Source organism: Sorex araneus, chromosome 2 (genome assembly GCF_027595985.1).
Source record: "Sorex araneus isolate mSorAra2 chromosome 2, mSorAra2.pri, whole genome shotgun sequence".
Classification (NCBI taxonomy): Eukaryota; Metazoa; Chordata; class Mammalia; order Eulipotyphla; family Soricidae; genus Sorex; species Sorex araneus.
The window spans coordinates 48,431,398-48,458,438 of record NC_073303.1 but is presented as its reverse complement, the minus strand read 5'-3'; the positions used below and the strand labels follow the sequence as shown (position 1 = coordinate 48,458,438).

The window sequence follows — 27,041 nt, the reverse complement described above, 5'->3', positions numbered from 1 at the left end:
CTCAATAGGCATTTCCTACAAACGTGAGATCTCCGATAAAGAATTCAGAGTTGAAATGCTGAAGATGTTCAATGAACTCAATGTAAAGATCGAAATGGTATCCATTAAATTAAAGGAGGACCTGACAGAAACAATACAACAGATAGCTGAGAAAATACGGGAAGATGAGAGCAGAAATAAAAAAGCCACAGAAAGAAATGTCACAAATGAAGGATTCGGTAGATGAAATAAAAAACTCAGTGATGCCCTCAACAATAGAATGACTACAGCAGAAGACAGAATCAGTGAGCTTGAAGATGAGCTTCAGGAAGCCTACAGGCAACAACAAACAATGGGAAGAGACCTCAAAATAGCTGTAGGGAGACCAAGAGTCCTAGGGGATGATCTCAAGAGGAACAACATTAGAATCATTGGAGTACCAGAAGGACAGGGAAGCAACCTCAATGAAAAAGCCACAGTCAAAGAAATCATTGCCGAAAAGTTCCCAGAGCTGAAGAATGTGGGCATCCAGATTCAAGGAGCCCAAAGGGTGCCAGCTAAAAGAGACCCTAACAGAAAAACTCCAGGACATATCATACTTAGAATGATGGATGTTATGGATAGAGACACAATACTGTAAGCAGCAATGTCAAAGAAGGAAATCACATACAAGAGCACCCCTTAGATTCACAGCAAAAATATCAGAGGACACCCTCCAAGCCCAAAGGCAGTGGTGGGATATAATGAAAAAACTCAATGAAATGAACTCTTCACCAAGAATTCTTTATCCGGCTAAACTCTCATTCAAACTCGAAGGAATTACACACTACTTTGTAGATAAACAATAGCTCAGGAACTTCATAGACTCAAAACCAAATCTAAAAGAAGGACTATTGTAAGACAAGAAAAACCCCTACAGCACAACAAACCCTTACACAAAGATGGCGCAAAATCCCATAGCAATAATCTCTTTCAATGTCAATAGTCTAAATTCACCAATTAAGAGACACAGAGTGACAAAATGGATTCAGAGACTGAACCCAACATTCTTCTGCTTGCAAGAAACACATCTGAATAACCAGAACAAACACAGACTCAAAGCCAAAGGATGGAAAACAATCCTGCAAGCAAACAACTCCCTTGAATTACCTGGGGTGGCTTTACTAGTATCGGACAACATAGACTTCAGGTTGAAAAAGATTAGAAGGGATAGTGAAGGCCAATTTTTATTAATCAAGTGATATGTACAGCAGGAAGAAATCACACTCCTAAACGTGTATGCACCCAATGAAGGACAAGCTAAATACTTACAACAACTGCTGACAGACCTTAAGAAGGACATTTTGAGCAACACAGTAGTAGTTGGAGACTTCAACACCACCCTATCACCTCTGGATAGATCGATAAGATTAAAACTCACCAAGGAAATACTGGCTTTGAAGGAAGAAATAGAAGAGAAAGGGCTAATAGATTTATACAGGGCATTACATGGCCCCCCAAAAGAATACACATTCTTTTCCAGTGCTCATGGAACATTTTCCAGAATAGACCATGTGCTGGGCCACACAACAGAATCAGGAAGACAGACATTGTATCAGCTATCTTTTCAGACCATGATGCACTGAAGATAGAAGTTAATCATGTACAGTCACAAAAAAACAAACCAAACACCTGGAAATTAAACTTCTCAAAGTTGAACAATGAGTGGGTCAGGAAGGAAATCAAGAAAGAAATCAAAAGATTCTTCGAAACAAATGAGAATGAAGACACGAGTTACCAGAACTTGTGGGACGCAGCTAAAGTTGTGTTAAGGGGAAAATTTATAGCTCTGCAAGCATTTCTCAGGAAAGAAGAAAGGGCATACATAAATAACTTGACTTCATAGCTTAAGAATTTTTTAAAATTTATTTTATTCTTTAATTAGTGTATCACCATGAGGGTACAGATACAGATTCACACATTTTTGAGCTTGTTTTTCCCTCATACAATGTTCTCAAACACATCCCTCCACCAGTGCCCATTATCACCACCAATAAACCCAATATCCCTCCCACCCCCCAATCCCATCTCCCCCGACCACACCCTGCCTCTGTGGCAGGACATTCCCTTTTGTTCTCTCTCTCCACTTGGGTGCTGTGGTTTGCAATAGGGGTATTGAGTGGCCATTGTGTTCAGTCTCTAGTCTACTTTCAGTACGCATCTCCCTTCCCGCGCGGGATCCCCAACCACATTTTACTTGGTGTTCCCTTCTCTATCTGAGCTGCCTTTTTCCCCAGCATATGAGACCAGCTTCCAAGCCATGGAGCCAACCTACTGGGACTTATTTCTACTATTCTTGGATATTAGTCTCCTACTCTCTTATTTTATATTCCACAGATGAGTGCAATCTTTCTATGTCTGTCTCTCTCTTTCTGACTCATTTCACTTAGCATGATACTTTCCATGTTGATCCACTTATACGCAAAGTTCATGACTTCGTCTTTTCTAACAGCTGCATGGTATTCCATTGTATAGATGTACCAGAGTTTCTTTAAACCGTCATCTGTTCTCGGGCATTCAGGTTTTTCACAGATTCTGGGTATTGTAAACAGTGCTGCAATAAACATATAAGTGCAGATGTTATTTCGATTTTACTTTTTTGCTTCTTCGGGGTACATTCCCAAGTAGTGGTATTGCTGGGTCAAATGGAAGCTCAATTTCCAATTTTTTGAGAAGCGTCCATATTGTTTTCCAGAAGGGCTCAACCAGTCGGCATTCCCACCAGCAGTGTTCTTTTGGATGTATGCCAGTCTCTGTGGTGTGAGGTGGTATCTCATGGTTGTTTTGATTTGCATCTCCCTGATGATTAGTGATGTAGAGCACTTTTTCATGTGCCTTTTGGCCATTCGTATCTCTTCCTTGAGAAAGTTTCTGTTCATTTCTTCGCCCCATTTTCTCATGGGGTTGGATGTTTTCTTCTTGTAGAGTTCAACCAGTGCTTTATATACCCTTGATATCAACCCCTTATCGGATGGGTATTGGGTGAATATCCTTTCCGATTCAGTAAACTGTCTTTGTATCTTTTGCGGTGCAGAAGCTTTTTAGTTTAATGTAGTCCCATTTGTTTATCTCTGTTTCCTCTTGGTTGGTCAGTTGCATGTCATCTTTGAAGATACCTTTCACTTCAATATCGTGGAGGGTTGTGCCGACCTTGTCTTCAATGTACCTTATGGTTTGTGGTCTAATGTTGAAGTCATTAATCCACTTTGATCTGACTTTTGTGCATGGTGTCAGGTCGAGGTCTAAGCCCATCCTTTTGCATGTGGTTGTCCAGTTGTGCCAGCACCAACAGGCTTTTCTTGCTCCACTTCACATTTCTTGCTCCCTTATAAAAAGTAGATGGTCATATATTTGTGTTTGTGTGTAGGGATATTCCACCCTGTTCCATTGGTCTGAGGCTCTGCCTTTGTTCCAGTACCATGCTGTTTTGATTATTACCGCTTTGTAGTAAAGTTTGAGGTTGGGGAGGGTGATGCCTCCCATCATCTTTTTCCCAAGAATTGTTTTAGCAATCCGTGGGTGTTTATTGTTCCATATAAATTTCAGGATTGCTTGATCCATTTCTTTGAAGAATGTCATGAGTATACTTATAGGAATCGCGTTGAATCTGTATAATGCTTTTGGGAGTATTGCCATTTTGACAATGTTGATTCTCCCTAACGATGAGTAGTGGATATGTTTCCATTTCCTCAAATCCTCTTTTATTTCATGAAATAGCGTCTTGTAGTTTTCTTTGTAGAGGCCGTTTACTTCCTTAGTTAAGCTGATTCCGAGGTACTTGATTTTCTGGGGCACAATTGTGAATGGGATTGCTTTTTTAATGTCCCTTTCTTCTGTTTCATTGTTTGCATATAGGAAGGCATTGGATTTTTGGGTATTGATCTTATAGCCTGCAACTTTACTGTACAAGTCTATTGTTTCTAAGAGTCTCTTAGTAGAGGATTTAGGTTCCTCTAGATATAGTATCATATCGTCTGCAAATAGTGAGAGTTTTATTTCTTCCTTTCCTACCTGGATGCCCTTGATATCTTTTTCTTGCCTAACAGCTATCGCAAGTACTTCCAGTACTATATTGAACTGAAGTGGTGAGAGTGGGCATCCTTGTCTTGTCCCTGATCTTAGAGGAAAGGCCCTTAGTTTTTCCCCATTGAGAATAATGCTTGCCATAGGCTTGTGGTAGATGGCTTCTACTATCTTGAGGAAAGTTCCTCCAAAACCCATTTTGGTTTGGGTTTTCATCATTAGTGGATGTTTGATCTTGTTAAATGCTTTCTCTGCATCAGTTGATATTATCATATGGTTTTTATCTTTACTTTTGTTGATATGATGGATTAAGTTGATTGATTTCCAAATGTTAAACCATCCTTGCATCCCTGGGATGAATCCCACTTGGTCATGGTGTATGATCTCTTTGATGAGTTGTTGGATCCTATTTGCTAATATTTTGTTGAGGATCTTCAAATCAATGTTCATCAGGGATATTGGTATAAAATTTTCTTTTTTAGTGGTGTCTTTGTTTGCTTTTGGCATTAGGGAAATATGTGCTTCATAGAAACTATTTGGGAGAGTTCCTGTTTTTTCAATTTCCTGGAAAAGCTTGAGGAGAACTGGCAACAGGTCTTCTTTAAATGTTTGGAAGAATTCGCCAGTGAATTCATCTGTACCTGGGCTTTTATTTTTGGGGAAACTTTTGATTACAGTTTCGATTTCCTTGATATTAATGGGTCTATTCAGATATTCCAAGTCTTCTTGGTTCAGTCTTGGGAGATTGTAGGAGTCAAGGAATTCATCCATTTCTTTTAGGTTCTCTTGTTTCGTGGCATATAGACTTTCAAAGTAATTTCTGATGATCTTTTGAATTTCATTGGTCTCTGTTGTGATGTCCCCCTTTTCATTCCTGATTCGGTTTTTAGGGTTCTCTCTCTCTCTTTCTTTGTGAGTCTTGCTAGCGGTTTATCAATCTTGTTTATTTTCTCAAAGAACCAACTCTTGGTTTCATTGACCTTTCAGATTGTTTTCTAGGTTTCCATATTGTTAATTTCTGCTCTAATTTTTATTATTTCTTTTCTTCGGTCTGGTTTGGGTTCCTTTTTCTGGTCTTTTTCTAAGGCCTAGAGCTGTGAAGTCAAGCTGTGTAGGACCTTTCTTCCTTCCTAAGGAATGCTTCCAAAGCTATAAATTTTCCCCTTAACACAGCTTTAGCTGTGTGCTGTAAGTTTTGGTTGCTTGTGTCTTCATTTTCATATTTTTGAGGTATTTATTTCTTCCTTGATTTCCTTCCTGACCCACTCACTGTTCAACACTGAGCTGTTTAATTTCCAGGTGTTTGCTTTGATTTTCTTCATCTGTGTGTGGTTAGCTTCTATCTTCAGTGCATCGTGGTCTGAGAAGGTAGTTGATACAATTTCTATTTTTCTGATTCTATTGAGGTATGTTTTGTGGCCCAATACATTGTCTATTTTGGAAAATATTCCGTGTGCACTGGAAAAGAATGTGTATTCTTTCTTTTGGGGGTGTAAAGTCCTGTATAGGTGTATTAGGCCTCTCTCTTCTATTTTTTCCTTTAGTGTCAGTATTTCCTTCGTGAGTTTTATTCTTGTCTATCTATCCAGAGGTGATAAGGTGGTGTTGAAGTCTCTGACTACTATTGTGCTGCTAGAAATTTCCTCCTTAAAGTCCGTTGGGACTTGTTTTAAGTATTTTGCCGGTCGCTCATTAGGTGCGTATACCTGTAAGAGTGTGATTTCTTCCTGTTGTACATATCCCTTGATAAATAGAAAGTGACCGTCGCTGTACCTTCTAATCTTTTTCAACCTGAAATGTATGTTGTCAGATACTAGTATGGCAACCCCAGCTTTTTTGAGGGAGTTGTTTGCTTGCAGGATTGTTTTCCATCCTTTTACTTTGAATCTGTGTTTGCTCTGACTGTTCACGTGTTTCTTGTTGGCAGCAGAATGTTGCGTTTTGTTTCCAAATCCATTTTGCCACTCTGTGTCTTTTAATTGGTGCATTTAGGCCATTGACATTGAGAGAGATTATTGTCATGGGATTTTGTGTCATCTTTCTGTAGAGGTTTGTTGTTCTTGTAGGGTTTTTCCTTGTCTTACAAAAGCCCCTTTAGTCCTTCTTTTAAGGTTGGTTTTGAGTCTATAAAGTTCCTTAGTTGTTGTTTATCCATGAAATTGTGTATGGTTCCTTCAACTTTGAGTGAGAGCCTAGCCGGATAAAGTATTCATGGTGAGGCGTTCATTTCATTGAGTTTTTTCACTATATCCCACCATTGTCTACTGGCTTGGAGGGTTTCCTCTGATAAGTCTGCTGTGAATCTAAGGGGTGCTCCTTTGTATGTGATTTTTTTTTTGACCTTGCTGCTTACAGTATTGTGTCCCTATCCGTGGCATCCATCATTCTGACTATGTTCTGTCTTGGAGTCTTTTTATTAGGGTCTCTTCTAGCTGGCACCCTTCTGGCTCCTAGGATCCGAACATTTGCATTATCCAGCTCTGGGAACTTTTCAGCAATGATTTCTTTATTTTTTTTTAATTTTTTTTGAATTTGTCTTAAGTAATTTATTTTATTTTTTTTTAAATTTTTTATTGTGGAAAGTTACAAAGTTACAAAGTTTTAAGGTTTAAATCTCAGTTATACAATGCTCGAATACCCATCCCTTCACCAGTGCTCATATTCCACCACCAAGTATCCCAGTATAGCTCCACCCCGCCCCCTCACACCCCAAACCCCCCCTCGCCCCTAGCCCCCCCCTAAGCCCCCCCCCCGCCTGTGTAACTAATAAATTTCACTTTACTTTCACTTTGATTGCATACAATATTTCAACAAAACTCACTATTATTGTTTGGAGAGTCTCTCCCCTAAAGTCAGACCTGCTGAAAAGGAAGCATTAGATAATTTGTTTTCCATTGCTGAGGATGAAGAAGTATGAGGTCTAGTGACCACACTTAGCTGCCTCTCAGTTTTGGGTTTCTGTAATTTAGTATTTTAGTAACTAAGTCCAGAGAGATATCTGCCAGAAGTTGCATCGTTGCCAACTTGTACTGCAATGATTTCTTTAACTGTGGCTTTCTCCTTAGGGTTGCCTCCCTGTCCTTCTGGAACTTCACGCCCACTGAAGCGGGGCCACGCCCACTATTAAAGAGGCCACGACCCTTTTGGCCACTGGTCACTGACTGAGATAGGGTCTGGGGGCCGCGCGCGCAGCGCATGGGCACCGACGGCTGGGAAGCTCAGTGAGGGAAACCAAAGCTTAAGACTTTAGAAAGGACCAAAAGAAGGACCAAATCAGGAAGAAGGAAAGAGATAATAAAACTTAGAGCAGAAATCAACGACATGGAAATGCAAAAGACAATCAGAAAGATCATTGATCTTCTGATTCTGATTGATCAAAGAACCAAGATCTGGTTCTTTGAGAAAATAAACAAGATTGATAAACCACTAGCAAAACTGACAAAGAAAGAGAGAGAGCCCTTATAAACCGAATCAGAAATGAAAAGGGGGACATCACAACAGAAACTAAAGAAATCCAAAAGATCATCAGAGACTGCTTTGAAAATCTGTATGCTACCAAACAAGAGAACCTAGAAGAAATGGAAAAATTCTTGGATTTCTATAATCTCCCAAGGCTGAATCAAGAAGACCTGGAATACCTGAAAAGTCCTATTAATATCAAGGAAATTGAAACGGTAATCAAAAGTCTTCCCAAAATCAAAAGTCCAGGTCCAGATGGATTCACTAGCAAATTCTTACAAATGTTTAAAGAGGACGTATTGACAGTTCTTCTCAAGCTTTTCCAGGAAATTGAAGAAACAGAAACCCTCCCAAATAGTTTCTATGAGGCTCATATATCCCTAATACCAAAAGCAAAGAAAGACACCACAAAAAAAGAAAACTACAGGCCAATACCCCTGATGAACACAGATACAAAGATTCTTAACAAAATATTAGCAAACAGAATTCAACAACTCATCAAAAACATCATAAACCACCACCAAGTGGGATTCATCCTGGGGATGTAAGTATAATTTAACATTCGGAAATCAATCAACATAATCAACAAAAGAAAAGATAAGAACCATATGATCATATAAATAGATACAGAGAAAGCATTTGACAAGATCCAGCATGCATTTATGATGAAAACTTCACCACAATGGATATAGAAGGGACTTTTCTCAATATAGTCAAAGTCATTTATCACAAGCCTACAGCAAGCATCATCCTCAATGGGGAAAAACTAAGAGCCTTCCCTCTAAGATTAGGGATGAGACAAGGATACTCACTCTCTCCACTTCTGTTCAATATAGTACTGGAAGTACTTGCAATAGTGGTTAGGCAAGAAAAAGGTATTAAGGGCATTCAAGTAGGAAAGGAAGAAATCAAGCTCTCAGTATTCGCAGATGATATGATACTATAGTAGAGAAACCTAAAACCTCTACCAAGAAACTCTTAGAAACAATAGACTTGTATAGTAAAGTTGTAGACTATAAAATCAATACCCAAAAGTCCATGGTTTTCCTATATGCAAATAACGAGAGAGAAGAAAGTGTCATGAAAAAAGCAATCCCGTTCACAATCATGCCTCAGAAAATTAAGTACCTCAGAATCAGCTTAACTAAGGAGGTAAAGGACTTGTACAAAGAAAACTACAAAACGCTACTCCAAGAAATAATAGAGGATACGAGGAAATGGAAAAATATACGCTTCTCATGGATTGGGAGAATTAACATTGTCAAATGGCAACACTTCCCAAAGTATTGTACACATTCAATGTGATCCCTATAAGGATACCCATGACATTCTTCAAAGAAATGGAGCGAACACTCCTAAAAGTCATATGGAACAATAAGCTCCCACGAATAGCTAAAACAACTCTTAGGAAAAAGAATATGGGAGGAATCACCCTCCCCAACCTCAATATCTACTATGAAGCGGCAATAATTAAAACAGCATGGTACTGGAACAAAGCCAGAGACACAGACCAATGGATATCCTGACACACACTCTCAAATGTATGATCATCTAATCTTGATAAGAGAGCAAAAAATGTAAATTGGAGCAAGGAAACCCTCTTCAACAAATGGTGCTGGCAAAACTGGACAGCTACATGCAAAAAAAAAATGGGCTCAGATCTCTACATAACACCATGTACAAAAGTCAGGTCAAAGTGGATTAAACATCTCAACACCAGACAAGAATCCATAAGGTACAAGGAAGACAAAGTTGGCAAAATCTTCCACAACATTGAAGCTAAAGATATTTTCAAAGATGACACACCACTGGCCAAGCAAGTGAAAACAGAGATAAACAAATGGGACTCTCTTAAACTAAGAAGCTTCTGCACCTCAAAAGAAACAGTGACCAAAGTACAAAGACAGTGTAGAGAATGGGAAAGGATATTCACCCAATACCCATCTGATAAGTGGTTGATATCAAGTGTATACAAGGCACTGGTTGAACTTTACAAGAAGAAAACTCCCAACCCCATCAGAAAAATGGGGGATGGAAATGAACAGAAATTTTCTCAAAGAAGAAATCCGAATGGCTCAGAGGCACATGAGAAAATGGTTTACATCACTAATCATCAGGGAGATGCAGATTAAAACAACAATGAGATATCATCTCACACCACAGAGACTGGCCCACATCCAAAAGAACAAAAGCAACAAGTGTTGGCGTGGATGTGGGTAGAAAGGGACTCTCCTTCACTGCTTGTGGGAATGCCGACTGGTTCAGCCCTTTTGGAAAACAACATGGATGATTCTAAAAAAATTAGAAATTGAGCTCCCATTTGACCCAGCAATACCACTCCTGGGAATATTCTGGAGGGGCAAAAAGGTATAGTAGAAATGACATCTGCACCTATATGTTCATTGTAGCACTTTTTACAATAGCCAAAATCTGGAAAAACCTGAGTGCTCAAAAACAGATGACTGGTTAAAGAAACTTTGGTACATCTACACAATGGAATACTATGCACTTGTTAGAAAAGATGGAGCCATGAAATTTGCCTATAAGTGGTCCAACATAGAAAGTACCATGCTAAGTGAAAGGAGTCAGAAAGAGAGAGACAGACATAGAAAGATTGCACTCATCTGTGGAATATAAAATAACAGAATGGGAGACTAACACCCAAGAGTTGTAGAGATAAGGACCAGGAGGTCTGCCCCACAGCCTGGATACTGGTTTCACATGCTGGGGGGAAAGGCTGCTCAGATAGAGAAGGGAACACCAAGTAGAGGATGTTCGGAGGACCCATTCGGGTTGGAAGATGCGAACTAAATGTAGACTATAGACCGAACATGAATACCACTTAATACCTCTATTGCAAACTACAACACCCAAAAGGAGAGAGAACAAAAGGGAATGCCCTACCGCAGAGCTAGGGTGGGGTGTTGGGGGACGGGGTGGGGGTGGTGAGAGGAATACTGGGATCATTGGTGGAGGTGAATGGGCACTGATGGAGGGATGGGTAAACGATCACTGTATGAGTAAAATGCAAACACAATAGTTCATAAGTTTGTAACTGTACATCACAGTGATTCTCTAATAAACTTTTTTAAATGCATACCTTTAATTTATTTTTTTTTAATTACTTTAAAAAATAACGAACCGGGGTTGGCTCTGGGCAGCGCTAGCACCCTATCTCTCCATCCCTAGTTTTTTTTGTTTTGTTTTGCAAACACTGTTTACCAAGTCACAACAATTCCCTCTCTTTCTGACTTCTGGCGGTTTTTAAGAGAAAACTTCCTGTACTATTTTTTTTTTTTGCTTTTTGGGTCACACCCAGCAATGCTCAGGGGTTACTCCTGGCTTTGCACTCAGAAATTACTCCTGGCAGTGCTTGGGAGACCATATGGGATGCCGGGGATCGAACCCGGGTCAGCCGCGTGCAAGGCAAACACCCTACCTGCTGTGCTATCGCTCCGGCCCCTTCCTGTACTATTTTTTAATTATAGTTGCTAGTGTTCTGTTTAAAGTTCCTTTTGGAGGGAGGCAGAGCCAGTGTGCTTAGAGGCTGTTCTATGCTCCATTCTGGGGAAATGGGCTCTGCTCTCAGCAGTTCAGAGAGATCAGATTGGGTCAGGCCCGTGCCTTGCACACACCTCAATCCTTGCATGGTCTCTGGTCTGCGTTGCAGTTGTTGACATGGTTGAAGTGAATAGTAATTGTGCACACATATGTGTGCATGCACACACACATACATTGTAGTGGTGTTCACTGGGCTTCACACGTTAGATTGTTGTATTGAGCAACATGCTCACTGAAATTTTCACTCCTTGAGTAACAGTGCTTTCATGGCTGCATTGGGGAAATGGAACAATGTAATGTACTCAGGGATCACTCCTGTTCTGTGCTTAGACTTCACTCCCTGCAGTGCTCAAGGGACACTATGCAGTGCCAGGTGTGAACCTGGGTTTGCCATCTGCAAGACAATCTGATCCTGCTAGTAATAGGGTTTCATGTAAACAACATTCCAACAGCACATCCTCCATCAGGGTGTCTGTTTCTCTCCACCACTGTCTCAGGGTTTCCCCTCAGACCTGCTCTCCCCACCCTTCTCTCCCCACTAGCTCAGTTCTGCAAACAGTATACTATAGATATTTTTATGTTTTGGCCCTTTGTTATTCCCTTACTCTACATTTTATATCCCACACGTGAGAGATAATTCTGTCTGTCCCTCTCATTTGAGCTGACTTCACTCAGCATGACACTCTCCAGTTGCATTCACATCATGGCAAATTGCATGACTTAATATTTTCTTAAGGCGAAGGAGTATTCCATTGTATGTGTAGACCACAGATTATTCCATCATAATCTTGGACACTTGAGTTGTTTCTATTTTTCAACCATTGTGAATAGTGCTGCAGTGAATATGCCTTTTCTGAATAGAGTTTTTGGGTCCTTAATAGACCCAACAATTCCTCTGCCCATTCTTTTTTTTTTAATTTTTATTGAATCATTGTGAGATACAGTTACAAAGCTTTCATATTTGAGTTTCAGTCATACAATGATCGAACACCCATCCCTCCACCATTGCACATTTTCCACCACCAGCGTGCCCAGTATCCCCCCCATCCTGCCCCACCTGTATGGCAGAAAATTTTCCTCTTACACTCTCTCTACTTTGGGGCCTTATGGTTTGCAGTACAGATACTGAGAGGCTATCAAATTTGGTCCTTTATCTACTTTCAGCACACATCTCCCATCCCAACGGATTCCTCCAACTCTCATTGACTTAGTGATCCCTTCTCTATCCCAGCTGTCTTCTCCCCCAGCTCATGAGGCAGGCTTCCAAGCATGGAGCAAAATTCCTGGTCTTGTCTCTACTGTCCTTGGGTGTCAGTCTCACATGTTATGTTATTAAATATCCCACAAATGAATACAGTTATTCTATGTCTGTCCCTCTCTTTCTGACTCATTTCACTCAGCATGACCCTTCACTTATAAGAAAATTTCATGACTTCATCTTTTCTAACAGTTGCATAGTATTCCATTGTGTAGATGTACCAAGGTTTCTTTAATAAGTCATCTGTTCTCAGGCACTCAGTTTTTTTTCCAGATTCTGGCTATTGTGAACAGTGCTGCAATGAACACACAGGTGCAGATGTCATTTCTACTATGCTTTTTTGCACCCTTGGGATATATTCACAGAAGTGGTATTTCAGGGTCATATGGGAACTCAATTTCTAGTTTTTGAAGGACTGTCCACATTGTTTTCCAAAAGGGCTGGACCAGTAGGCATTCTCATCAACAATGAAAGAGAGTCCCTTTCTCCCCACATCCATGCCAGCACTGGTTGTTCTTGTTCTTTTTGATGTGTGCCTCTGGCCATTCTAGAGAATAAATTTTCTAGCAACAAGAATGTTGTTTTCTTCACCTGAGGTTGTTATTTTTTCTTCTTGAAAGATATTTTCACTGGGTAGGAATTCTAGATATAAAGTTTTTTCTTTAAATACAAAAAAATACATCAATTTCTCTTGGTCTCTGAAGTTCCAGTTTGTGAAACCTACATTCCATAGGTGTTTTAGTTGTTGTTGTTCTTAAATTTTTGAGTTTTTTTTAATTTCTAAAATTTTTATAAAGTAGTTCACAATATTTGATTACATTTAATATTTGAACACTAATACTACCACCATTACACCTTCCCACCACCATATTTTGGATGTTTCCATCCCAAACTACAATCCCTGCCCCAAAGCAGAACCAAAGTAATTTATTTTGTACTGTTTGTTATGAATAAACCGTGAAAAATGCTCCAAAAAACTTTCCTTAGATGAGAGGGTGTGAATATTGTTGTATTTCACTCAGGGCCCATTTAGCCTCTCTATAAGAGATCACTAATATGTTGTTAAAGGTTAAGCCTTGTGTACTTTCATATATATATGTATATATATATCTGTAAAAATATATTTCCCTCAAAGATTAGTTGCCTTCTACCTTAAACAGGATTATCAGATGTGGTGTACTACTCTCAGAAGTAGTTGTGTGAGGTATGAGAGGTTGTGCCATCCAGGGTTAGGTTTACTTGTGGGCCAGACTTGGCCCGAGCATGTGGGGAGCAACTGTGAGCATGGCAGTGGTTGAATTCTGGAGATTTTTGGCTGCCGGGCATGGGTCCCTTGGGGTGGGGAGGGGCTCACCCGCCCCGCTCTAGGGTGCCTGAATGAAACAGCCTGGCTTGGATTCAGCAGCATGGCTATGGCAAGTTGTTTTATGCTCTCTTCCAAGAGAAGGAAAATAGCCTCCCATCCATAGGTTTGACTTACGGGGAATGGGATCATTTCTCCCTGACCACTTTCATAAGTTTTTGTCTTGAGTTTCCAGAAGCTTAGTTATTATAAATCTTGCCAATGATTTGTTTGGGTTTTCATTATTTGAACAGACTCATCTTCCAGAATCTATAGGTTCATATTTTTCATGCAACAAGGGGCGTTTTCAACCATTCTTTCCACACATGTGTTTTCCGGTTTCCTCTAGGACTTTGAGGACTCAAGTGTTTTTCCATTGTTATTGTTTCACAGAAACTGTGTCTCTGCTCATTGTTAATCCAATTTATTTCTGTAAATAGTCTAGGGGCCAGTCTAGGGATTTCTGACAGGCCCTGAGGTGATGCTCGGGGGCCACCTGGGCCAAGGCTGATGGTGATGGGGCATATGCAGTGTTAAGGACCAAACATGGGGCTGGAACGATAGCACTGCATGTAGAGCATTTGCCTTGCACACGGCTAACCCAGGTTCGATTCCCAGCATCTCATATGGTCCCCCAAGCACCACCAGGAGTAATTCCTAAGTGCATGAGCCAGAAGTAACCCCTGAGTATCATCAGGTGTGACCCCCCAAAAAAACCAAATACAAGGCATTATAAATGCTAGGCAAGACACCCCCGACCTCCCTGAGTTATCTCACTGGCCTTTTTGCAGTACTATTTCCTCTGTGTTGTTCAAATTAGATGATTTATATTGATTTGTCCTCCAGTTTATTGACTCTATTCTCTGTTATTTTACTATTGATATCATTCGGAGTATCGCTGTATCACTGCCATCCTATTTCTCATCGATTTGCTCAAGTGGGCACCAGTAACATCTCCATTGTGAAACTTGTTACTGTTTTTGGCATATTGAATATGCCATGGGTAGCTTGCCAGTCTCTGCAGTGCGGGCGAGATATTCTCAGTAGCTTTCTGGGTTCTCCGAGAGGGACAGAGGAATCAAACCCAGATCAGCCACGTGCCCACCCACAAATGCCCTACCCACTGTGCTATCACTCATTCACAGTATTTTATTTTAATGCTTGTATTTTTAGTTATACATTTTCATTCTTGATGTAACTTTTTTTTCTCAGAATTCCTATTTCAAAGGATTTTGTAATCATTGAAGTTTTGCAAAGTTCTTTTCTGTAGAGACTCAGCCCCCTCCTGCCCCACCTACTAGTGCAGATGGGGAATAGAAAGCTGATGTTGCACTGTTGTTCAACAGAGGTGCCAAATTTCAGTTCCTGAAGACACTGTTGATATCAGTGATGAAGGGAGACAGAGTGCCAGCCAGCTAGGTTACCTTCATCTTGTTCCACCTAGCTGATGCAGGGTGGAGGGGTAGAGGCTTAACTTCCCAGGGGAAATCTGATTCATGGCAGCTTGAAGCCTTGCCTCACACTGTGTTTTTGGTCTTGCTGCTGCTTCGTGCTTGACTTGCTTCTGTAGCCCACTGTCACTCCTGAACAAGGCAAATGCTCTACATGCTGTCACTCCGGGGGTATTGGGCATAACTGGAAAGTAAGGTTCCTCTGGTTTCTCAAAACATGTAGTAGAATAAAATCACCATCTAGTTCTATAGCGCAGAGGCTCGAAGATGTGCTGCCATCTTGCTAATACCATGAATTGCAGCACCATCGACTTTAACAGGTCAAGAAAGGGGTGAGTATAGTTTTGTTGAAAGTGCAGTGAAAGATACCAAAAGGTCTCTTTTAGGACACTGATTTTTTTCTCTTTTTTTCTTTCTTTTTGTGAGTGGGAATAGCTTTGGGATTTTTTTTTATCTGCTTGTTTTTGTTATTTTAAAGCTTGATTTATTTGTTTATCTGTGCCTTTGGGTTATTTCAGGGTAGGGAAAATGCACTTTGTGTCTCTCCTCAAGTTCTAAGATTCCCAGGCCATCAACCAGCTGTGAGGGATTGATGGCTCAATGTGTGGACCATGTGAGTATGCTGGTTGCACCCGGAAGTGCCATGAGTCACCAGGCCACATTTGATTGTATTGTGGCAGGTCATATGGTGCCAAGAATAAGACTCAGGCCTCCATACTATGTGTGTGCATTGAAGTCCTTAAGATGTCTCCTGGCACCTATGACACTGGCTTTGAATGCTTTAAGGTCTTAGATAATGCCTGCTCTTTTTTCCTTTTGTGTTATGAAAATGAAATAGTATTTGGTCCCTGACATCGTAGATGGTTTAAATAATTAGTTTAATAAATGATACTTATTAATATTAAGTCCTGTAGTCAGGTGATATCAATTCTCCAGGTTTGTTCTTTTCCATTACTGTATTGACTGTTTTGGGTCTTTTGATTTTCCACATAAACTGTAGAATTGGTTTGTTGATATCTATGATAAATTTGCTGAAAAATTTTTTTTGGTTTTGAACCACACCTGGTGGTGTTCAAGCCTAACTTCTGACTTTGTCCTCAGGAGTCACTCCTGGTGTGGCTCAGGGACCATTTGGGGTGCCAGCGTTTAAACCCAGGTCAGCCATGTGCAAGGATAGTCCCTACTGTGACTCTGGCCTCAATTTGCTGAAATTCTTATTGGATTCCTTTGAATGTATACATCACGTTGATAAGATCTGACATTTTAATTATTTCAAGTTATGCTATCCATAAATATGGATTCTTCTTCATTAAATTAGTTCATTTTTTATATATTTTAATAGTTTTCTACTAATCTGCAACTAGATATTATAAATATTATTTTAGACTTATGTGCATTTCCTTTGGGGTTATGTTACTATATAGAACTTGAAATTTCAAATTTCAAGCATTTTCATTGCTAGTATATATGAAAAAGATTTTTATACATTAATTTTGTGTATAGAATTTGTGATCAATTTTGTCAATATGTTGTAAGCTATAGTTTTAAATTTTTGTTTTGTTTATGCTAGTCTTTTTCTTTATTCTTCTAGTAGTGCTGGAATTGAACACAGTATCTCACATGTATGAAGCCGACTTTCTACCACTGAACACATTCCCATTCCTGTAAGTTTTGCTTTTGAGGTTATTTTGCATTTATCTATAGTTTCTTTTACAACATCACAGTCTAGGTAATAGGGTTAACAGCCGTGTTTAAGTTTCTAGCACTGACCCATCCTCCCCACAAGTTCCCACGGCCCTCCCTAACCCTTATGTTCACTCTTGCCTAATTTCCTTCCTTCCTACCCTTGCCCTATTATTTGTTAATTGACATTCATAGTTTTAGCACATACTGTTGCCTCCCTTAGCACCACTCAGATGCTTAAACCCTCTCACTTATGTTCTCATGATACTTCTAGGAAACCTGTTTGTTCATTCCCTTCCTTCCTTAGGTTTATTTGAAAAGGAAATTATTTGTTTCATTGGGGAATTGAACATCACTTGTATCACTTGTAGTCCCGTTGATCTTCGATTTGCTCGAGCGGGTGCCAGTAACGTCTCCATTTGTCCCTGTCGCGAGCTAGTGCAGCCCAATGATATCTGCTCGCTCCAGGAACAGGAAGAGCCTCAAATCGTTCATTCAGAGATTTGACGAAGAAATCTGACCATCTAGTTGGTGGGCGGCCATGAGGTCTTCTGACATCCCATGGCATTCAGTCGGTAACAGCTCTAGTCCAGTGGTCGCCTCTGAATCGCATTACGTGACCGGCCCATCTGATTTTTGATGCCTTGGCAAACGAGACAGCGTCCCTGATTTTGGACCATTGACGCAGGTCAGAACTCCGGATTCCTTCTCTCACTTGAGTGAGACGTGATATTCCCAGCATAGCTCTTTCGATTCCTCTTTGGAATACCCGAATAGCGTTCTCATCCTGTTTGCGTAGGGCCCAGGTCTCTGAGGCATATGTTAGTGCAGGAAGAACGGTGGAGTCGAAGAGATGTGCCCAGAGCCGGAGGTTCTTTGTCCTCTTAACCACTTCTTCGATGCTCTTGAAGGCATTCCACGCTGCTCTCTTCCTCCTATGCAGTTCTGGCACCAAGTCATTCCTCATGTTGATTTCTCGACCCAGGTACACATAGCTGCGGCATTCGGACATGTTCATTCCATTGAGAGCAAATGGAGCATCAGGGACCAGTTCATTTTTCATGAACATCGTCTTGTTGAGATTCAGCTGCAATCTGATCTTTCCACATTCGTGGTCGAAGTTGGTCAGCATTTGTGCCGCTTGGCTAATGTTTGGTGTTATGAGAACGATGTCATCAGCGAAGCGGAGGTGGTATAATTGCCCACCGTCTATCTTCACTCCCATTCCTTCCCATTCCAGTCGTCACATGATGTTCTCAAGGGCGACACTGAAGAGTTTCAATGAAATGGTATCACCCTGCCGCAACCTTCTCTTTACATCAATGATCACTTCCTTGTAGAATGGTGAGATCCTGGTGGTGAATCCACAATACAGCTCGCGGAGGATTTTGATATACTGAGTTTGAATGCCCTGTTTGGCCAGGGCTTCCATGACCACTTCATTCTCAACAGAATCGAAGGCCTTCTTTAAATTGATGAACGTTAGACAGAGCGGCATCTTGAACTCTTGAGAAACTTCAATGAGTTTGGTCACTGTGTGGATATGGTCTATCGTGCTGAATCACCTTCGGAACCCAGCTTGCTCGCATGGTTGCCCTTCATCTAGTGTTCTGCCTATTCTATTTAGGATGACACGAGTGAACAACTTGTAGACGACAGACAGCAGGCAGATTGGGTGATAGTTGCCGATGTCGTGGATGTCTCCGTTCTTGTACAACAGAACGGTCTTACTGGTTTTCCACTGGGACGGAACCTTGCATTCAGACAGGTAGCGTGTGAAGAGTCGGTATTGATGAGTACCAGCGGCAGATTCTTCAGGTGTTCTGGTCTGACCTTGTCCGAACCAGGTGCTGTTCACGTCTTTACCAGTGAAATGGCGTGTCAGATTTCAGAAGGGAGAATGTTGGGAACGACATATCCATCCTGTGGAATTTGGTATGTGGGCAGGTGGACATGGCTGTCAAAGAGATCCGAGTAGAAGTCATGAATAATCCTCTCCATTGCCTTTCTGGAGGATGTGATAGATCCATCAGAGGGCAATCATCTTGGTCTTGTAGTTGGCGAAGGACAGGCGAGCGTTGCGAATACTTTTCCCGGCTTCTGCTGCACTGGCCAACACTGCTGCTCTTCTCTTTTTGAGGTCTTCCTTTATCACATCTCTGCACAGCTTTGTGAGCTTGGACGTTAGCTTGTGGTTGTCTGAGGCTCGTGCCAAACCATGTTGACGAATGAGCTCGATAGTTTTCGAAGACAGGCGAAAACTTTGTTTCAATGGGGAATTGAACATAATATTTTAAATGAGAAAAATCTAAACCTGGAAAAGTTAGTGACTTTTCTAAAGTCCTACAGCTAGTAACTTAATGGAGGCCAAATTCATATCCAGGACCAGTGGATTCTAAATTCTTTACTAAAAACCACTAAACGAAACCACTTTTTAAGGTTTTTCATTTAACTTTTTAGTTACATAGTTTGCTCTTTGAAGACAAAGAACGTGTGTCATATAGGTTCAGCAAAAAGTTTTTTTAACAAATATTGTTTATTAAGCTAAAATCCACTAAGAAAAAACTTTATTAAAATCAAAAGTTTCTGCTTCATAATTGTTAAAAGAATAAAAACATAAGCCACAGACTGGGAAGATATATCTTCAAAAATCATATCCACTAATTTATAAATATGTAAAAATTCTACATGGTATACACTTGAAATTTATGCACTAAGCTTATATTTGCACACAATAGTATTAAAACGGAAGGGGGTAGCTACAACAAACCATGACTTTCTGAATAGAAATGCTACGGCGTCATGTTTGTGTACATTTGTAAAATTACATAAATTAGGGAATTTTTGTATTCTGTGGCAAGTATGTGATTTTTAAATATAAAAATTTGTATAACAGGGGCTGGAGCAATAGCACAGGGGGTAGTGTGTTTGTCTTGCACGCAGTTGACCCGGGTTCGATTCCCAGCATCACATATGGTCCCCTGAGCACCGCCAGGAGTAATTCCTGAGTGCAGAGCCAGGAGTAAACCCTGTGCATCGCCGGGTGTGACCCAAAAAGCAAAAGAAAAAATTGTATAACATATGCCTACATATAGCTACACTTACATGTAAACATGTAAATAAGTAAATACAAATAAATGGCATACGTTTATGTGGGTAAGAAAGCATAACGTACTAAACAACTATCCAAAATATGCAAAATCCTTAAAACTGAACATACAAAAGCACTTCATCATAAAACCAATCATAAAAATATACCTCTTTAAAGAAGATATTCTTATGATAAGTGGGCATATGAAAATATGTTTCACATCATACTTATCTGGGAAATTCAAATTAAAGCCACAGCAGAATACCACTGCATTCCCATTAGAAAGGCCAAGTCTGGAACTTGTACAACACCAAAGTGCTGGTGAGAATGTGAATGAACAGAAACTCTTATTCATTGCTGGTACAAATGAAAAATGGTATTGACACTTAAGAAGACTGCTCAATGATCTCTCAAAAAACTAATAATTTTACCACCTGACCTAGAAATTATGCTCATTGATTTTTACACCTAGAAATTTAAAATTAAGTGGCCACGTAAATATCTGAAAGTGGGCATTTATAAAACCTTTGTTCATAATTGTCAAAAACTTGGAAGTAACCAAGATGTCCAGTAGGTGAATGAATAAAGTATGGGGTACCCAGACAATGGGCTCTTATTCAGTTTTATAAAGAAGTGGGCCAACCAGTCATGAAAAAGCACACAGGAATCTCAAATACATTTTACAAAGTGAAAGAAGCCAATCTGAAAAAGCCACATAGCATTTTTGAATTATATAACTTTCTGCAAAACACAACTTTCTGTAAATTATTAGACGACCAAGAGATTAGGGTATCCCAGAGGCTGGAGGGGTAGGGAGGATAAGGAGGCAGAGCACACAGGGTTTCCCAGGCAGGGGAAATTCTCTGTTTGATATATTTTTGATATTATGCTTTTCTAAACACACAAACTGTAGAACATAAAGAAGCCAATGTAAACTAAGAGCTGTGGGTGATACCATTATATTCCATAAAATGGTGGACTATGTCAGTGTGGGTTGATTAATTGTAACAAATATACTTCTCTGATGGAGAGGGTGCAAATACAGGGAAGGCAGAGGATATATGCAATATCTCTGCACTTTCAGTTTGTAGAGAAAGTAAAGCTGTTTTAAAAAGCATTTAAATTTCAGGAAAATGGGTACTGATTAGAGTTACCTGAGGTCTATGTAGAGAAAGCCAATCAATCACTGTCATCCCGTTGCTCATCGATTTGTTTGAGCGGGCACCAGTAACGGCTCTCATTGAGAGACTTATTGTTACTGTTTTTGGCATATACAATACGCACGGGTAGCTTGCTAGGCTCTGCCATGTGGGCGCGATACTCTCGGTAGCTTGCTGGGCTCTCCAAGAGGGGCAGAGGAATTGACACGGGTTGGCTGCGTAAAAGGAAAACGCCCTACTGCTGTGCTATCACTCAAGCCAAGCAATACAACTTAAAAACAGTCCTTTGAGTTTAACATCTAGGAAACTACCAGTAACTAGAAATTATTAAAAATTAATAACAGTGTGATAGTTCAGGCAAATGACTACTAGGTTATACAAAATGCTTTAGGAATGACAGAAAGGTGAAGTTGCAGATTTAGAGCTCAGGGGAGAAGTCACTGTGACTGACCCTTGGGAAAAGAATGGTTTGATGAAGCCCAGGACAACAGGAGGGTGGAATGGATGCTGGGGGGGGGGGGCGTGGGGTCGGGGGTGGTTATAGCATCATGGACAGGTGCAGGGCACTAGGGGAAAGTCGCAACACTACGACAAGGTACAGACCGCTAGGGGATGGTCATAATATCATGAACGGGCAGGGCACAATGTGGTATGTTGGTTACAATGTGCACACAATATTATAAAACAGACAGAAGAATTAGTTGGATGATCCAAGTAGTTATTGAGACATAATATCAATATGGTAGACTGCTACTGAGAATTACATAAAATGCTAAAAAAAATGCTTGATTTGCTTGTTTGTTTTGAGGGGGCCACACCTGGTAGGAGACCACGCAATATCAGATTAAAATGGCACCTACTACATGCCGGTTCTAAGTGCCAGACTTTGAGGTGTTTCCCTGCGGCACTTGGTGGTTGTTGTTTCAAGCGTTCTTCTTCTTCTTTTTTTTCTCTCTTTTTTTTCAAGCGTTCTTAAAATGTAGTATGAACTTTCCAAAAGGGAGAGAAGACTAGGGTCCCAGCAAGTCCAGGAAGTGGGAGGTAGTGCAGCGAGGGACCTTACTCAGCCCCTAATTGCAGCATTGTTTATGGTTCTGTTTTTACCCCGAGAGAGGAAATTTTAAAGAAATGCAAGGGGATGGCAGAAAGGAGCTCACAGCTAAGTGGAGGCTGAGAAGGCCAGGCCCTGGGGTGACACTGTCAGAGCATGCCCTTTTGCAGTGGGGACATGGGACAGCAAAAGGGGAGCACTGCTTGCCTGCAGCACTGACTTTATGTTTGATTTGTTTTTTCAATTGCCTTTGAGAATTTCCTCCAAAATTTCAATGACCTAGCACTGGATGATGCAGGGCAAGACCTCAAACAGCACTACTGGAGCATTAACTTCAAAAGGTGTACCATGTTCGAGACACAAAATGAGTTTGAGCCGCCTCCCACGTGAACTGAGATATCCGCCTCCCACGTGAACTGAGATATCTGAAAAAAACAAAGTGCATCTAGAAGAAGAAAGCTTTCCTCCTTTTCCTCCCCCTCTTCCTTTGCCTCCTCCTCCTCCTCCTCCTCTTCCTTTTCTTCTTCTTCTTCTTCTTCTTCTTCTTCTTCTTCTTCTTCTTCTTCTTCTTCTTCTTCTTCTTCTTCTTCTTCTTCTTCTTCTTCTTCTTCTTCTTCTTCTTCTTCTTCTTCTTCTGCTGCTGCTGCTGCTGCTGCTGCTGCTGCTGCTGCTTCACAAAATAGTTTTATTGAAATTTATTAAAAATTAATTGAACGTTTTTAAAGATGTGAGGATAGAGAAAGAGAGAAGTTCATGTTCAATAAAGAACACAGACTTCTCCAGAGTGGAAATAGGTAAACAAAGAAACATCAAGACAAGCAAGCAAAGTATGTGTTCAAGAGAGAACACAGGCATGAGAGTCAGCCACGGAAAGCTTCCTAAGGAAGTGTGGCCCATATCCATATGTAGCACTGTATCACAGTCATCCTGTTGTTCATTGATTTGCTCAAGCGGGCACCAGTAATGTCTCCATTGTGAGACTTGCTACTTTTTTTTTTTTTTGGCATATCGAATATGTCATGGGTAGCTTGCCAGGCTCTGCCATGCAGGTGGGATACTCTCGGTATCTTGCTGGGCTCCCCGAGAGGGACGGAGGAATCAAACCCGGATCAGCCATGTGCAAGGCAAACACCCTACCCGATGTGCTATAGGTCCAGTCTGTATATCCATATGTAATTTGATAAAACTCAAACTAATAATAAACCCTGTCCTCATAGAATTATTTTTTTAATTTAGAATTGTTTTCTTTTTGGGTCACACCTGGTGATGTACAGGGGTTACTCCTGGCTCATGCACTCAGGAATTACTCCTGGCAGTGCTCAGGGGACCATATGGGATGCTAGAATTGAACCCAGGTCGTCCGTGTGCAAGGCAAACACCCTACCTGCTGTGCTATTGCTTCAGCCCGAATTAAAATTTTTTTAAAGTATTACTTAGTTCAACCATTGCACTGGCTGGGAATTGAACCCAGACCTCCTGCGTGGCAGACAAGAATTCTACCACTGAACTACCAATGCTTTGGGCTGGAGCGATAGCACAGTGGCTGACCTAGGTTCGATTCCTCCTCCCCTCTTGGAGAGCCTGGCAAGCTACCGAGGGTATGCCGCCCGTATGGCAAGGTACCTATGGTATACTCAATATGCCAAAAATAGTAAGAACAAATCTCACAATGGAGACGTTACTGGTGCCCACTCGAGCAAATTGATCAACAACAGGATTACAGTGCTACCATTATTTAGTTACCATGAATTACAATGTTATTAATGATTGGTTTTTTTCATGCAATTTTCCAATACCTGTCCCTTCACCAGTGTTCACTTTCTTCTACCAATGTCCCCAGTTTCCTTCCTATCCACCAGTCTACCTCTATAATAGGTACTTAGAAAAAAACACACAACAAATTTTTAGCACTGTGCTGTATAGTAGTTTCATGCATAAAACTTCACTATTCTTCAGTTCCCCCTTCTCCTCCTGGTTGGCCATTTCCCTCTACCATTGTTCCATTGCTGTAGTCCTTTCTCTGTCCTACCAATGCCCAAACCCTATGTTGACAAGCTTTCTACTGAAGACCAAGTCTCAGTCCTTCATTGCTATTGCATTTGGGCATTTGTTCCCCTATTGTGGCTTTTTAAAATATCTGCATATGAGAGATACCATTCATCAAAGAATTTCTTTAGAGAAAATTGCAGAGAATGTAAAGTTTTGGAAATCAGAGACCATATGAAAAATTAAAGTATTGAGGTGAGTGTCAACAAGCAACCAACAGAACCACATCATTAAATATGGCAAACATTGAAAGGATCACACCCAGAACATGCAATGACTCTGTTCAAGGGATTTGAAGAAACAAATGAGGCTATGAGTAAGGAGATCACTATGAGTAAGGAATAAGTGATTTCCAAATAATTAGGCTGAACTGAACAGAAAGTGAAGGGAGGGAGCCTACAGAAAGATAGTGGTAGGGAGCTGGAGCTATAGCACAGTGGGTAGGACGTTTGTCTCACACGCGACAAACCTGGGTTCGATTCCCAGCATCCCATGTAGTCCCCAGAGCACCGCCAGGAGTAATTCCTGAGTGCATGAGCCAGGAGTAACTACTGTGCATCGTTGGGTGTGACCCCCCCAAAGAGAGAGAGAGAGAGAGAGAGAGAGAGAGAGAGAGAGAGAGAGAGAGAAGAAATATAGTGGCAGAGCCTGGAGAAGCCTTGAAGGCCAGGCGAAGACTTGGGACTTTGTATCCAGACACTACCAGAAGCATGAAATTCTCCAGCACCAAGACTGTTACAGGGTGATAAATAGGATTTATCTAGGGTGATGGTAGCCACAGAGAGAAAGGGGAGAGGATGATATAAAGATCAATAAAAAAGTTCCAAGGCAGGCTTGCCAGTGTGTGATTCTAAGAGAACAGAAAAACATGCAAAGGTGAAATGAAGGGAAAATCCAGCTGTAGCTGGTGCCCATCCAAGGGTGCTGGGAGTTTTCTAGTCTAAATCTTGATTTTTGATGACTATTTTATATTTCCTCCCCCAATAACTTATCCAAGCCAAATCCTTAGGTTCATCTTCAGCTTCCAATTGGGGCAATGACCTTGGCTTGAGCAATATGTGGGCAGAGACTGGCTGAGGCATCTGTAGGAGGCTTGTGGATGCATTAAGTTGTCTACTAATTAGAATCATATGGACTTCATACAACTCTGCTGACACTGGGGTAATAATAACAGTGTGTTAAATATTACAAAGCCCTTTTGTAAACCCAGTTTTACTTGACCATTAGAGCAATCCCTGAAGTAGATTGAGGCTCAGTGGCATGAAGGAACACCTTCCAAGTAACACAAATTGTTCAGAGGTGAAGCTAGCATTAGACTCTGTCAAGCTCAAACATTTTTATTCTTCTGCTTCTTGGAAAGGGAGATAGGATGAAATCTGTTGGTTTTCAGTATGTTCCCTTGTATTTGGATCATCACATGGATACAAAGCATAAGGAGCAGGGAAGTTGCTGGAAACTTTTGTTCTGTTTGGTTCATGGCTATAGGATATAATTGTGTGATGCAATGCATTTTGCTAATTCTTTAATGTTTTTTGACCATAAGGAAGCAGCATACAGTGAAGAGGACTTTGGTGGGAAGGGTTGAAAGAGAGTAATGGAGTTACTTGTACAGATACAGTTGTAAAAATGGATGGGAGCAAAGTTTCTGACACTAAATTTTGGTTGCCCTATGCAACATTTCTATTCAGCCTGATTGACAGTGAAATTTAATGAAAAAATAACAGAGCCTTGCAAAACGGAATAGCCTTACAATTTACAAATCTTGGCAACCTATATCTAGCCTGCTCTGCTACTAAGTCTGTCAGCCTATACATTGTTCATAGGCCCATTCATCTCAATAGGGTTGCTGTTATTAAAATATTCTGCATTTTCCTCAGCTCCATTCATTAAGGCTGTCAAAATTCATCGAATCCCACTTGCTTTACAATTTCTTAAAGCACAATTCTAGGGTCTGGACTGACAGTACAGCAGCTAGGGCATCTGTTTTGCATGCGGCTGACCTGGGTTCGATCCCTGGCATCCAGTATGGCCCCCTGAGCACCACCAGAAGCAATTCCTCAGTGCAGAAACAGGAATAACTCCTGAGCACTGCTGGGTGATGTGATCCAAAAAGCCAAAAAAAAAAGCACAATTTTATGCAGTCTGAACAAAAATGGGAAATGGGGTAGTATAGAAATATACAAGCCTTCAAAGAAAGTGATGTATGTCTATATGTCAGGCTGATCTATTGGAGGCTTTGTAAAATTTGTTTAGGTTATTTTTAATAGGGGCCACACCCGGTCATGCTGGGTAATACTTTGGGGCCATGTATTGCTGGAAATCAAACTCAAAGCCTTACCAGGCAAGGCGTGTGATCTACCACTCGAGTTTTCTCTCTAGCCTGCTATTCTTTGACACTTGGTGGTACTCAAGGGTCACTCCTAGTGTTGCTCAGGGGACAATGAGATGCTAGAAATCAAACCTGGGTCTTGTGCATGCAAAACATGTGCTGTTCCTTTTTTTTCTTTCTTTTTTTTTCTTTTTGCTTTTTGGGTCACACCCAGCATTGCACAAGGGTTACTCTTGGCTCATGCACTCAGGAATTACTCCTGGTAGTGCTTGGGGGACCATATGGGATGCTGGGAATCGAATCTGGGTCGGCCACATGCAAGGCAAAGGCCCTACTCGCTGTGCTATTGCTCGAGCCCCATACTCTGCTTCTTTTTTTTTTATAAATTTATTTATTTATTTTTAATTAGTGAATCACCGTGAGGGTACAGTTACAGATTTATACACTTTTGTGCCTATGCTTCCCTCATACAAAGTTCGGGAACCCATCCTTCACCAGTGCCCATTCTCCACCACCAGTAAACCCAGCATCCCTCCCACCCTCCCCAATCCCATCTCCCCCCACCCCAC

General features: G+C 40.8%; 1 long non-coding RNA gene and 1 other non-coding gene across 2 annotated transcripts in view; one reads left to right on the top strand and one right to left on the bottom strand.

Moving 5' to 3' along the window:
- Positions 1–27,041, top strand: part of LOC129402583 (uncharacterized) — a 141,923-nt gene that overhangs the window by 40,075 nt on the left and 74,807 nt on the right. Inside the window, exon 2 of the long non-coding RNA XR_008628714.1 lies at positions 16,704–16,776. This is a non-coding gene — a long non-coding RNA (uncharacterized LOC129402583). The remainder of the gene's footprint in view (positions 1–16,703; positions 16,777–27,041) is intronic.
- On the bottom strand, positions 23,544–23,614 carry TRNAG-GCC (transfer RNA glycine (anticodon GCC)). Its single transcript has one exon. It is a non-coding gene; the product is annotated as a tRNA-Gly (tRNA).